This window comes from Ranitomeya imitator, chromosome 6 (assembly GCF_032444005.1).
Source record: "Ranitomeya imitator isolate aRanImi1 chromosome 6, aRanImi1.pri, whole genome shotgun sequence".
Lineage (NCBI taxonomy): Eukaryota > Metazoa > Chordata > Amphibia > Anura > Dendrobatidae > Ranitomeya > Ranitomeya imitator.
The window spans coordinates 196,620,615-196,634,071 of NC_091287.1; the positions used below are offsets into that span (position 1 = coordinate 196,620,615).

The 13,457-nt window shown below is 43.3% G+C and overlaps 1 protein-coding gene across 1 annotated transcript in view; it reads left to right on the forward strand.

Annotated features, from left to right (window-relative positions):
- The window catches only part of TEX10 (testis expressed 10), a 633,649-nt gene that overhangs the window by 406,137 nt on the left and 214,055 nt on the right, over nucleotides 1-13,457 (forward strand). The window lies entirely within an intron of this gene.

Sequence of the window (13,457 nt, forward strand, 5' to 3'; positions counted from 1 at the left end):
TACTTACCAAATGCACTACGGAACCGTGGCGGGGCATTGTCCCAGCCATCCCACATTGCTTGGGCCACCTCATTCCATAAATGGCGGAGCATGGTGTTGATCGAATGCAGTGGATCCCGGCTGTCCCACAACGGGACTCGCTCCTGGACCAGGGTGATTAGGAGGTCATTGTCAGTCAGGTCATCGTCCCATTGTGAAACCTAAAAATTAAAGAAAGTCTTTAAAGTTTGCTCAATTACATAAAGAAAAGAAAGACAAAAGATGCTGAGAAGTGGCATGAATAGGAAAGTCAACATACAAAAGGATTCCAGAAGAAAAAAAGAAATACGAGTGGAAAGAAAGGAAGATTCCAGAATATTACACTGAGGACAGTCCGCCTTGTATACGTACCCGCTGCAGTCTTCCCACCGGACCTTGACTCCGCTGCTCCTGCCCTGTCTGTGCCTCAGTAGAAGAGCTCTAAAAAAAAAAAAATTGGAAAGATCAAATTGTCACGTGTCGATGTGACAGTGAATACTTACCAAGCTGATGAGGCAAATACTCACCTCACTGACATGCTCCACTTCCGACTGACGTGGCTGAAACTCCTCACCAGATGAAGACTCCGAAGAAGACATTCTGATGCATGTAGAAAGAAAGAAATGGAAGAAATTAGGACATGTAGAGCCAAAAAATAGAAAATAAAGGCATTGGCTAGGATATACTCACATTGTTCAGGGACTTGTCCTCCAAGATGCGGCCTGTCCGTGTCTCGTCTTCTTCAGAGTCTGGTGAGAAGTGACCTGCAACTGTCCACACCCTCCCTTTTATCACCTTGATGGTAGGGGGTGGCTTATCAGTGTCTAGACATGGTTATCTCAATTGAAACGCATGCATTCAAAAACGCAACCAAACGCATGTGCGTAAAAACGCATGCGTTTACATAGACAGCAATGTATTTTTTGGACGCAATCGAACGCATGCGTTTTCTTGCGGCAAATAGACGCCTCTAGAAATTACTACATGTTTCATTTCCGCGGCAAGACGCAAGCAGTGAAAAGACGCACGCGTCGTCAAACGCGGCCAAACGCATACAAAAGAAACGCATGTGTTTTTAGTGTTAAATATAGGAAAACATGACGCATGCGTTTATATGCGGTACAAACGCAGCGTCACAAAACGCAAATGTGAAACCAGCCTTAGTTTTGTGAAAATTAATGCAACATTAACCCCTTCATGACCCAGCCTATTTTGACCTTAATGACCTGGCCGTTTTTTGGAATTCTGACCAATGTCCCTTTGAGGTAATAACTCGGGAATGCTTCAACGGATCCTAACGGTTCTGAGAGAGTTTTTTTTCGTGACATATTGGGCTTCATGTTAGTGGTAAATTTAGGTCAATAATTTTTGCGTTTATTTGCAAAAATTGGAAATTTGGCTAAAATTTAGAAAATTTCGCAATTTTCAGAATTTTTATTGTGTTAAACCAGAGAGTTATGTGACACAAAATAGTTAATAAATAACATTTCCCACATGTATACTTTACATCAGCACAATTTTGGAAACAAAATTTTTTTTTGCTAGGAAGTTATAAGGGTTAAAATTTGACTAGCGATTTCTAATTTTTACAACGAAATTTACAAAACCATTTCTTTAGGGACCACCTCACATTTGAAGTCAGTTTGAGGGGTCTGTATGGCTGAAAATACCCAAAATTGACACCATTCTAAAAACTGCACCCCGCAAGGTACTCAAAACCACATTAAAAAGTTTATTAACCCTTCAGTTACTTCACAGCAGCAGAAGCAACATGGAAGGAAAAAATGAACATTTAACTTTTTAGTCACAAAAATGATTTTAGCAACAATTTTTTTATTTTCCCAAGGGTAAAAAGAGAAACTGGACCCCAAAAGTTATTGTACAATTTGTCCTGAGTACGCCGATACCCCAAATGTGGGGGGGAACCACTTTCTGGGTGCACGACAGGGCTCTGAAGGGAAGGAGCGCCATTTGACTTTTTCAATGAAAAATTGGCTCCAATCTTTAGCGGACACCATGTCGCATTTGGAGAGCCCCTGTGTGCCTAAACATTTGAGCTCCCCACTTGTGACCCCATTTTCGAAACTAGACCCCCCAAGGAGCTTAGCTAGATGCATAGTGAGCACTTTGAACCCCCAGGTGCTTCACAAATTGATCCGAAAAAATGAAAAAGTACTTTTTTTCCACAAAAAATTTCATTTAACCTCAATTTGTTCATTTCCACATGGGCAACAGGATAAAATGGATCCTAAAAGTTATTGGGCAATTTCTCCTGAGTACACTGATACCTCACATGTGGGGGTAAACCACTGTTTGGGCATGCGGCAGGGCTCGGAAGAGAAGGAGTGCCATTTGACTTTTTGAATGAAAAATTAGCTCCAATCGTTAGCGGACACCATGTCGCGTTGGAGCTCCCCCACATGTGACCCTATTTTGGAAACTAGACCTCCCATGGAACTAATCTAGATGTGCGGTGACCACTTTAAACCCCCAAGTGCTTCATATAGAAGTTTATAACGCAGAGCCGTGAAAATAAAAAATAATTTTTCTTTCCTCAAAATTTATTTTTTTGCCTGCAATTTTTATTTTCACAAGGTTAACAGGAGAAATTGGACCCCAATAGTTGCTGCCCAGATTGTCCTGAGTATGCGGATACCCCATATGTGGGGGTAAACCACTGTTTGGGCACAGGTCGGGGCTCAGAAGGGAAGTAGTGACGTTTTGAAATGCAGACTTTGATGGAATGGTTTGCAGGCGTCACGTTGCATTTGCAGAGCCCCTGATGTGCCTAAACAGTAGAAACCCCCCATAAGTGACCCCATTTTGGAAATTAGACCCCCCAAGGAACTTATCTACATATGTGGTGAGCACTTTGAACCCCCAAGTGCTTCACAGAAGTTTACAACGCAGAGACGTGAAAATAAAAAATCATTTTTCTTTCCTCAAAAATTGTTTTAGCAAGCAATTTTTTATTTTTGCAAGGGTAACAGGAGAAATTGGACCCCAATAGTTGTTGCCCAGTTTGTCCTGAGTATGATGGTACCCCATATGTGGGGGTATACCACTGTTTGGGCGCACGTCAGGGCTCGGAAGAGAGGGATCACCATTTGACTTTTTGAACGCAAGATTGGCTGGAATCAATGGTGGCGCCATGTTGCGTTTGGAGACTGTTTGTGCCTAAACAGTGGAAACCCCTCAATTCTAACCCCAACACACCCCTAGCCCTAATCCCAACTGTAGCCATAACCCTAATCACAACCCTAACCCCAACATACTCCTAACCACAACCCTAACCCCAACACACCCGTAACCCTAATCCCAACCCTAACCCTATCCACAACTTTAACCCCAACACACCCCTAACCCTATCCATACCCCTAACCACAAGCCTAATTTTAACCCCATTTCCAACCCTAGCCCTAATTCCAACCCTAAGGCTATGTGTCCACGTTGCGGATTTGTGTGAGATTTTTCTGCACGATTTTTGAAAAATCCGCAGGTAAAAGGCACTGTGTTTTACCTGCGGATTTCCAGTGGATTTCCAGTGGTTTTTTGTGCGGATTTCACCTGCGGTTTCCTATTGAGGAACAGGTGTAAAACGCTGCGGAATCCGCACAAAATTGCGGAACATGCTGCGGAAAATACAACGCTGCGTTTCCGCACGGTATTTTCCGCACCATGGGCACAGCAGATTTGGTTTTCCATAGGTTTACATGGTACTGTAAACCTGATGGAAAACTGCTACGAATTCGCAGCGTCCAATCCGCGGCCTATCCGCTGCGGATCCGCAGCCAAATCCGCACCGTGTGCACATACCCTAACCCTAGCCCTAACCCTAGTGGGTAAAGGAAAAAAAAATATTTTCTTTCTTTTATTATTGTCCCTACCTATAGGGGTGATAAGGGGGGGGGGGGGGGGCATTTACTATTTCTTTATTTTGCGCATGTGCCCGCCATTTTGGAAGATGGCGGCGCCCAGGGAGAAGACGGACGGACCCTGGGAGGCCCGGTAAGTATGGGGGGGGGGGGGAATCTGACCATGGGGGGTGGATCGGAGGACGGGGGTGGCATCGAAGCACGGGGGGAGCTGGCAGGAGGAAGGGGAGCAGACAGGATGACGGAGGGGAGAGGAGCATCGGACGGAGGACCGGGGAGGAGATCGGTGGCGTGGGGGGGGTACATCAGTGTTTCCAGCCATGGCCGATGATATTGCAGCATCGGCCATGGCTGGATTGTAATATTTCACCAGTTTTTTAGGTGAAATATTACAAATCGCTCTGATTGGCAATTTCACTTTCAACAGCCAATCAGAGCGATCATAGCCCCCTGGGCTGAAGTACCACTCCCCCTGTTCCTGCAGATCTGGTGAAATTGGAGTTAACCCTTTCACCCGATCTGCATGGACGCGATCTTTCCATGACGCCACATAGGCGTCACAGGTCGGATTGGCACCGACTTTCATGACGCCTACGTGGCGTCAAAGGTCGGAAAGGGATTAATGTACAAGAAAAAATGTTGCAAAATTGAGATTTTCATTCTTCTTCCAGTTTGCTTTAATTTTTGTGATGCACCTAACAAATTAACAAACTTTCTTAATGCAGTTTTGTATATGTTGTAGATTTTAAAATGGGGTCTTGTTTGTGATTTTTCTGACAACCCCTTCCCTCAAAGTTACTTCAAAAGTGAATTGGTTCCTAAAAGTAATGTTATACATTTCTTTGAAATATTTATTTGAAATATTGCTGCAAAACATTTAACCTTTCTGACATCTTATAAAAAAACAATGCTGATATAAAGTTGACATGTGGTAAATGTTTTTTAATAACTATTTTTGTGGTATATCTAGCTGTTACACAGGCATAGAAATTCAAATTTACAAAAATTGAAAATTTGGCAAATTTCAGATATTTTGATGATGAACCTAAATATTAACCTTAACTTACTGTTGTCATAAAGTACAATGGGCCATGAAAAAAAAAAAACACAAAATTGGTCTCGTTAGGAAGGTGAAAATACACTTCGGCAGCAAGGGGTTACATTGTTAGTTGTTATTGAACTTTCATGGTTTTCTTTAACCCTGCTGTTATTATTATTATTATTATTATTTATTGTTATAGCGCCATTTGTTCCATGGCGCTTTACATGTGAGGAGGGGTATACATAATGAAAACAAGTACAATAATCTTAAACAATACAAGACCCTGCCCGCGAAGGCTCACAATCTACAAGGGATGTTCTTATCGCATTTACTTTACACTTGTACTGTTTTGGGTCAATGTGACACGACCTATTAAAATGTTGATTTTTAGCTACTGTGTTTTATTTGAATACCTATTTCTTTATTAAACTGTATGTGAACATGGTTTATCAGAAACAAATGTAAAATGTAGTTAAAAACTTAATTTTTATTTATTTTTTTCAGTAAAAGGTTACACTGACTGTTTGCAATTATGTTCGCTTGATATCATTCTGCACACAAATAAAAAACATGCTTTAGATTTCTATTATTATAACATGAAATCTAACTAAATATAACTGTTAACATATTTTATAAAACAACAAATGAAAAATAATGAAAACTTCCAATTGTGGTCGATTTCTCTCCATAAAACAAATGCGTTGTATGCCGAAACATCCAGAATCAAAAGCGTTGACAAGCTCTTCCAATTCAGCGTCAGTCAATAGACGTTTTCAAAACATTTTAGCCAAATTTGGAAATTATGCACAGTCTCAACTTGCACGAGGTAGAGTCAACACTATGAAATAAAAAAAGCAAACTATATAAATAAATCACAATGAAAGAAAAAAAAAACTATGACCAGTTTCAAAACAAAAAGAGCTTATATACTACAGTAAGGGCCCCATCGCTCTCCCAGCGATGAAGTAAGCGCAGTGTAACTGCTACGCTTGCAATGCTGAAGCCTCGCATTTGTGATGTTGCAGCATCGTAATCTCAGGGTGTATCTATATGTGCATGTGTGTGATTGGGCCCTAAAACAGACCCTGTTCAAATCTGTACTCAATGATCATCCATGCAATCATATAGCTCTCAACCATCCCTCATGCTGCGGGACTGTCCCGATTTTGATGCGCCGCAGTCCCGCAGGGGGCTCTACTTCTCCCGCACAGCCAGCAGGAGAAGCAGCCGACACGCCCCTTGTATTAGGTCACACCCCTCCGTTTTTGTTGTTGTTTTTTTTTTGCCGGGGCGTTGGTTGAGAGACGACATTCTGTGGTACGTGTGTGTGTGTTGCACTGCACACATACATGCAGCTAGTCTTGCTGTGCTTACAGTACAGGGCATTATAACCAAGAGTAGTGGCAGCAGCTAGAGCAATCCACTGCAGCCTGTTAGTTCGACTGCCACTGCACTGTCATAGGCACAGTATGTGTGTATATGTGTGTGTGTGTGTATATATATATATATATATATATATATATATATATATATATATATATATATATATATATATATATATATGTAAAAGAAGATTGTTACATACATAGCCATGCAGAGTTACCCAGAATCAATAATAACAGAATCATATAGGTACACCACTGCATGTATCTCCAGACAGTAGTCAGGAAAACAACTGCCAACCATAGGTAAACACCAAAACCGCACTAGCAGCATAAACTTCCCATAAAAATAACTTTATTAGTACAAAACACATAAAAAACTGTACAGCAGGTAATTGGACAACAGGGAAACGCAGGACACGCACTACATGTCGGTACATATGCCCGCAGGCTCAGAGCAGATTAGCTGCGACGGTATAGAAATACTACACTGTGGGACCCATACTTAATAATATAGGGAATCAATGCCCCAGACAGCGCACATAGTAACATACCAGAATAACACCAGTGTATAGTAAGTATAACTACCTGATACCATACACAGCCAAAGACTCCGAGCACACCCGACGTACGTTTCGGAGCTACCTGCTCCTTCCTCAGGGGGCGTCCTATACACTGGTGTTATTCTGGTATGTTACTATGTGCGCTGTCTGGGGCATTGATTCCCTATATTATTAAGTATGGGTCCCACAGTGTATGGCTTATACCTGTTTTAGTATTTCTATACCGTCGCAGCTAATCTGCTCTGAGCCTGCGGGCATATGTACCGACATGTAGTGCGTGTCCTGCGTTTCCCTGTTGTCCAATTACCTGCTGTACAGTTTTTTATGTGTTTTGTACTAATAAAGTTATTTTTATGGGAAGTTTATGCTGCTAGTGCGGTTTTGGTGTTATATATATATATAATGGATCCTTTATATATTACAGCAGTTATTGAGTTGAGCCAGTAGATAGTGGTGTTGTCAGAGTGCATGCAGAGTTCGCAGAGCTGAGCTACATTGCAATGTGCAGGATCTGTGAGGCAGCAGTGCGGACAGCGGCAGATGCTGAAATCTTAGCCTGCATTGTAAGCAGAGTTGCTGGGACACATGTGTCTCCGGTGTATAAGAAAGACATAGCTGAACTAGAGCGGGTGCAGAGAAGAGCGACCAAGGCTATTAGAGGACTGGGGGGTCTGCAATACCAAGATAGGTTATTACACTTGGGGCTATTTAGTTTGGAAAAACAAAGGCTAAGGGGTGATCTTATTTTAACATATAAATATATGAGGGGACAGCACAAAGACCTTTCTGATGGTCTTTTTAATCATAGACCTGAAACAGGGACAAGGGGGCATCCTCTACGTCCAGAGGAAAGAAGGTTTAAGCATAATAACAGATTCTTTACTGTAAGAGCAGTGAGACTATGGAATTCTCTGCCGTATGATGTTGTAATGAGTAAATCATTACTTAAATTTAAGAGGGAACTGGATGCCTTTCTTGAAAAGTATAATGTTACAGGTTATATATACTAGATTCCTTGATAGGGTTTTGATCCAGGGAACTAGTCTGTTTGCCGTATGTGGAGTCGGGAAGGATTTTTTTTTTCCCCAATGTGGAGCTTAGGCTACGTTCAGACTAGCGTTGTGCGCCGCTGCGTCGGCGACGCAACGCACGCAAAAACGCTGCGTTTTGCGACGCGTGCGTCGTTTTTTGCCGAAAAACGGACGCAAGAAAAATGCAACTTGTTGCGTTTTCTTGGTCCGACGCTTGCGGCAAAAGAGACGCATGCGTCGCAAAACGCAACAAACAAAAAGCATGCGTCCCCAATGTTAAACATAGGGGCGCATGACGCGTGCGTCGCCGCTGCGTCGCCCGACGCTAACCCGACGCACACTAGCACAACGCTAGTCTGAACGTAGCCTTACTCTTTGCCACATGTTTTTTTTTTGCATTCCTCTGAATCAACATGTTAGGGCATGTTAGCTTAGGCTATGGGTTGAACTAGATGGACTTAATGTCTTCCTTCAACCTTAATAGCTATGTTAATATGTTACATCTACAGCCCCAACTATACACTGGCATCATGTGTGGCCATTATACTGTATTTAGCATTTTATGTTTGTGTGTGTAGCCTATTCACTATCCCTATCTATTCCCCAACCCCTGAAGATGGCTGGACCATCATTGTAAATACATCATTGTAAATACACACCTGTACTTTGTATCTCCCCCACCTTATTGTAGATTGTAAGCTCTCACGAGCAGGGTCGTCTTATTTCGCTTTAATTATTGTATTGTTAACGTTGTTACTTATGACTTTTGTGTTTGAAACTGTTAAACTGTAAAGCGCTGCGGAATATGTTGGCGCTATAAAAATAAAGATTATTATCATTATTTAGCATGTGGGGCCATTATACAGTATGGAGCACTGTGTGGCCATTATACAGTATTGAGCATCATGTGGGGCCATTATACAGTATGGAGCATCGTGTGGCCATTATACCGTATGCAGCATGTGGGGCCATCATACAGTATGGAGCAATGTGTGACCATTATACAGTATTGAGCTTCATATGTAGCCATTATACAGTATAGAGCACTGGCCATTATACAGTATTAAGCATCATGTGGGGCCATTATACAGTATGGAGCACTGTGTGGTCGTTATACAGTACTAGCTGAAGAGCCCGGCGTTGCCTGGGCATAGTAAATATCTGTGGTTAGTTATAGCACCTCACGTCTCTTATTTTCCCATCATGCCTCTCTTTTTCTCCCTTACACCTCTCGTTTTCCCCCTCACTCCTCTCATTCTCCCCTAACACTTGTCATTTCGACCTCACATCTCTCATTTTCAAATCAATCCACTATTTTCCCTCACTCCTCTAATTTTGCACTCACACCCCTCATTTTCACCTCACACCTCTCATTTTCCCCTCAGTATATACATGTTTGTCATCTCCCTTATATATAGTACTAGCTGAAGAGCCCGGCGTTGCCTGGGCATAGTAAATATCTGTGGTTAGTTATAGCACCTCACTTCTCTTATTTTCCCATCACGCCTCTTATTTTCCCAATCACATCTTTCATTTTCCCCCTCACATCTCTCATTTTCTCTCTCACACCTCTCATTTTCTCCCTCACTCCTCTTTCCCCCCTAACACTTGTCATTTCAACCTCACATCTGTCATTTTCTGATCACTCCACTATTTTTCCTCACTCCTCTCATTTTGCACTCACACCTTTTCATTTTCACCTCACTCCTCTCATTTTCACCTCATCACCTCAGTATATACATGTTTGTCATCTCCCTTATATATAGTATACATCTGTATGTCATCTCCTGTATATAGTATATACCTGTATGTCATCTCCCCTGTATATAGTATATACCTGCTGTGTCATCTCCCCTATATATAGTATATACCTGAATGCCATCTCCTTCTATATATAGTATATTCCTGTATGTCATCTCCTCCTGTATATAGTATATGCCTGTGTGTCATCTCCCCTGTATATAGTATATATCTGTGTGTCATCTCCTCCTGTATATAGTATATACCTGTGTGTCATCTCCTCCTGTATTAGACCTCGTTCACACGTTATTTGCTCAGTATTTTTACCTCAGTATTTGTAAGCTAAATTGGCAGCCTGATAAATCCCCAACCAACAGGAAGCCCTCCCCCTGGCAGTATATATTAGCTTACACATACACATAATAGACAGGTCATGTGACTGACAGCTGCCGTATTTCCTATATGGTACATTTGTTGTAGTTTGTCTGCTTATTAATCAGATTTTTATTTTTGAAGGATAATACCAGACTTGTGTACGTTTTAGGGCGAGTTTCGTTTGTCAAGTTGTGTGTGTTGAGTTGCATGTGGCGACATGCATGTAGTGACTTTTATGAGATGAGTTTTGTGTGGCAACATGCGTGTAGCAACTTTTTGTGTGTCGAGTTGCATGTGACAGGTTAGTGTAGCAAGTTGTGTGCAGCAAGTTTTGCGCATGGTGAGTTTTGCGCGTGGCGAGTTTTATGTGTGGTGCCTTTTGAGTATGTGCAAGTTTTGTGTGAGGCAACTTTTGCATGTGTTGCAACTTTTGTGCATGTGGCAATTTTTCCGCGTGTGCAAGTTTTGCGTGTGGCGAGTTTTCCATGAGGTGAGTTTTGCAAGAGCCTAGTTTTTGCATGTGGCGAGTTCTGCGCGTGGTGAGTTTTGAGTGGCGACTTTTGTGTTTCGACTTTTATGTGGCGAGGTTGGTGTATTTGTGGTGAAATGTGTGCTGAGGGTAATATGTGTTCAAGCACGTGGTAGTGTGTGGCGCATTTTGTGTGTGTGTTCATATCCCCGTGTGTGGTGAGTATCCCATGTCGGGGCCCCACCTTAGCAACTGTACGGTATATACTCTTTGGCGCCATCACTCTCATTCGTTAAGTCCCCCTTGTTCACATCTGGCAGCTGTCAATTTGCCTCCTACACTTTTCCTTTCATTTTCTCCCATTATGTAGATAGGGGAAAAATAGTTTGGTGAATTGGAAAGCGCGGAGTTAAAATTTCACCTCACAACATAGCCTATGACGCTCTCAGGGTCCAGACGTGTGACTGTGCAAAATTTTGTGGCTGTAGCTGCGACGCCTCCAACACTTTTCCTTTCACATTTTTCCCCATTATGTAAATAGGGGCTAAATTGTTTGGTGAATTGGAACGCGCGGGGTTAAAATTTCGCCTCACAATATAGCCTATGATGCTCTCGGGGTCCAGACGTGTGACTGTGCAAAATTTTGTGGCTGTAGCTGCGACGGTGCAGATGCCAATCCCGGACATACACACATACACACACACACACACACACACACATTCAGCTTTATATAGTAGATTGAGCATCATGTGTGACCCTTATACAGTATGGAGCACTGTGTGGACATATTTTCTTTCTGTTTATAATTATTGTTTATGAAATTGTGATCAGCAGTGCTAAGTGGGTGTGGTTGGGGCGTGAATATGGCTGTGACAAGTTGGGAAATGGGTGTGGTCAGGGGCGTGGCCTAACATTTACTGCTTCGCGCGCCACTCCTTTCTCCCACTTTGCCTTCTTCAAAAGTTGGGGGGGAGGTATGCAATCAATATATCACAGCGGTGAGAATACACCCCCTCCTAGACAAACATGCAGTCTACACAAACCTTAAGCATACCTTTAGACGGGCACACATAAGCTTACATCCATGACACCGTAATCAAAAAATGGCTTTACAATATGCAATCTAAAGAACACAATTGAATAATTTGAGAAGAAAAGCATAGCGTATATGCTACATACCTGTAAAGATGTGTATTCACAGCTCAGTGTCCTCTCACAGAATCCAGTGTCTTCTCTCTCAGGATTGAAAGTGAAACTACCGTATATACTCGAGTATAAGCCAACCCGAGTATAAGCCGACCCCCCTATTTTTGCCACAAAAAACTGGGAAAACTTATTGACTCGAGTATAAGCCTAGGGTGGAAAATGCAGCAGCTACCGGTGAATTTCAAAAATAAAAATAGATGCTCCATACCGTTCATTGTTGCCCCATAGCTGTGCCATATAGTGCCCTGCGCCGTTCATTATTGCCCCATAGCTGTGCCATATAGTGCTCTGCACCGTTCATTGTTGCCCCATAGCTGTGCCATATATTGCTCTGCGCCGTTCATTATTGCCCCATAGCTGTGCCATATAGTGCTCTGCACCGTTCATTGTTGCCCCATAGCTGTGCCATATAGTGCTCTGCGCCGTTCATTATTTCCCCTTAGATGTACCATAGAAAGCTGTGCCATATAGTGCTCTGCACCGTTCATTATTGCCCCAAAGCTGTGCCATATAGTGCTCTGCACCGTTCATTATTGCCCCATAGATGTGCCATATAGTGCTCTGCGCCGTTCATTATTGCCCATTAGCTGTGCCATATAGTGCTCTGCGCCGTTTATTATTGCCCCATAGATGTGCCATATAGTGCCCTGCGCCGTTCATTATTGCCCCATAGCTGTGCCATATAGTGCTCTGCACTGTTCATTGATGCCCCATAGCTGTGCCATATAGTGCTCTGCGCTGTTCATTATTGCCCCATAGATGTGCCATATAGTGCTCTGCGCCGTTCATTGTTGCCCCATAGCTGTGCCATATAGTGCTCTGCACCGTTCATTGTTGCCCCATAGCTGTGCCATATAGTGCTCTGCGCCGTTCATTATTGCCCCATAGCTGTGCCATATAGTGCTCTGCACCGTTCATTGTTGCCCCATAGCTGTGCCATATAGTGCTCTGCGCCGTTCATTATTGCCCCATAGCTGTGCCATACAGTGCTCTGCACCGTTCATTGTTGCCCCATAGCTGTGCCATATAGTGCTCTGCGCCGTTCATTATTGCCCCATAGATGTGCCATATAGTGCTCTGCGCCGTTCATTATTGCCCCATAGCCTTGCCATATAGTGGTCTTCCCCCGTTCATTATTGCCCTATAGCTGTGCCATATAGTGCTCTGCACCGTTCATTATTGCCCCATAGCTGTGCCATATAGTGCTCTGCGCCGTTCATTATTGCCCCATAGCTGCCATATAGTGCTCTGCGCCGTTCATTATTGCCCCATAGCTGCCATATAGTGCCCTGCGCCGTTCATTATTGCCCCACAGATGCTCCGTATAAAGCTCTGCCATTGCTGCTGCAATAAAAAAAAATGCCATACTCACCTCGCTGTTTGCAGCTCCCGGCGTCTCGTCCCGGCGTCTCTCTGCACTGACTGATCAGGCAGAGGGCGCCGCGCACACTATATGCGTCATCGCGCCCTCTGACCTGAACAGTCAGTGCAAGAGGACGCGAAGACAGAACGGCGCCTGGCGTGTGGAACGCAGACAGGTGAATATTACATACTTACCTGCTCCCGGCGTCCCGCTCCCTCTGCCTGTCACACGGTCTTCGTTGCCGCAGCCTCTTCCTCTATCAGCGGTCACCATCAAAGCCCCCCCCCCAGCCATAGACCATACACTCGGACTATAAGAAGCACCCCCCATTTTCCTCCACATTTTATGAGGAAAAAAGTGCTGCTTCTTGTCCGAAAAATACGGTATTTTGTG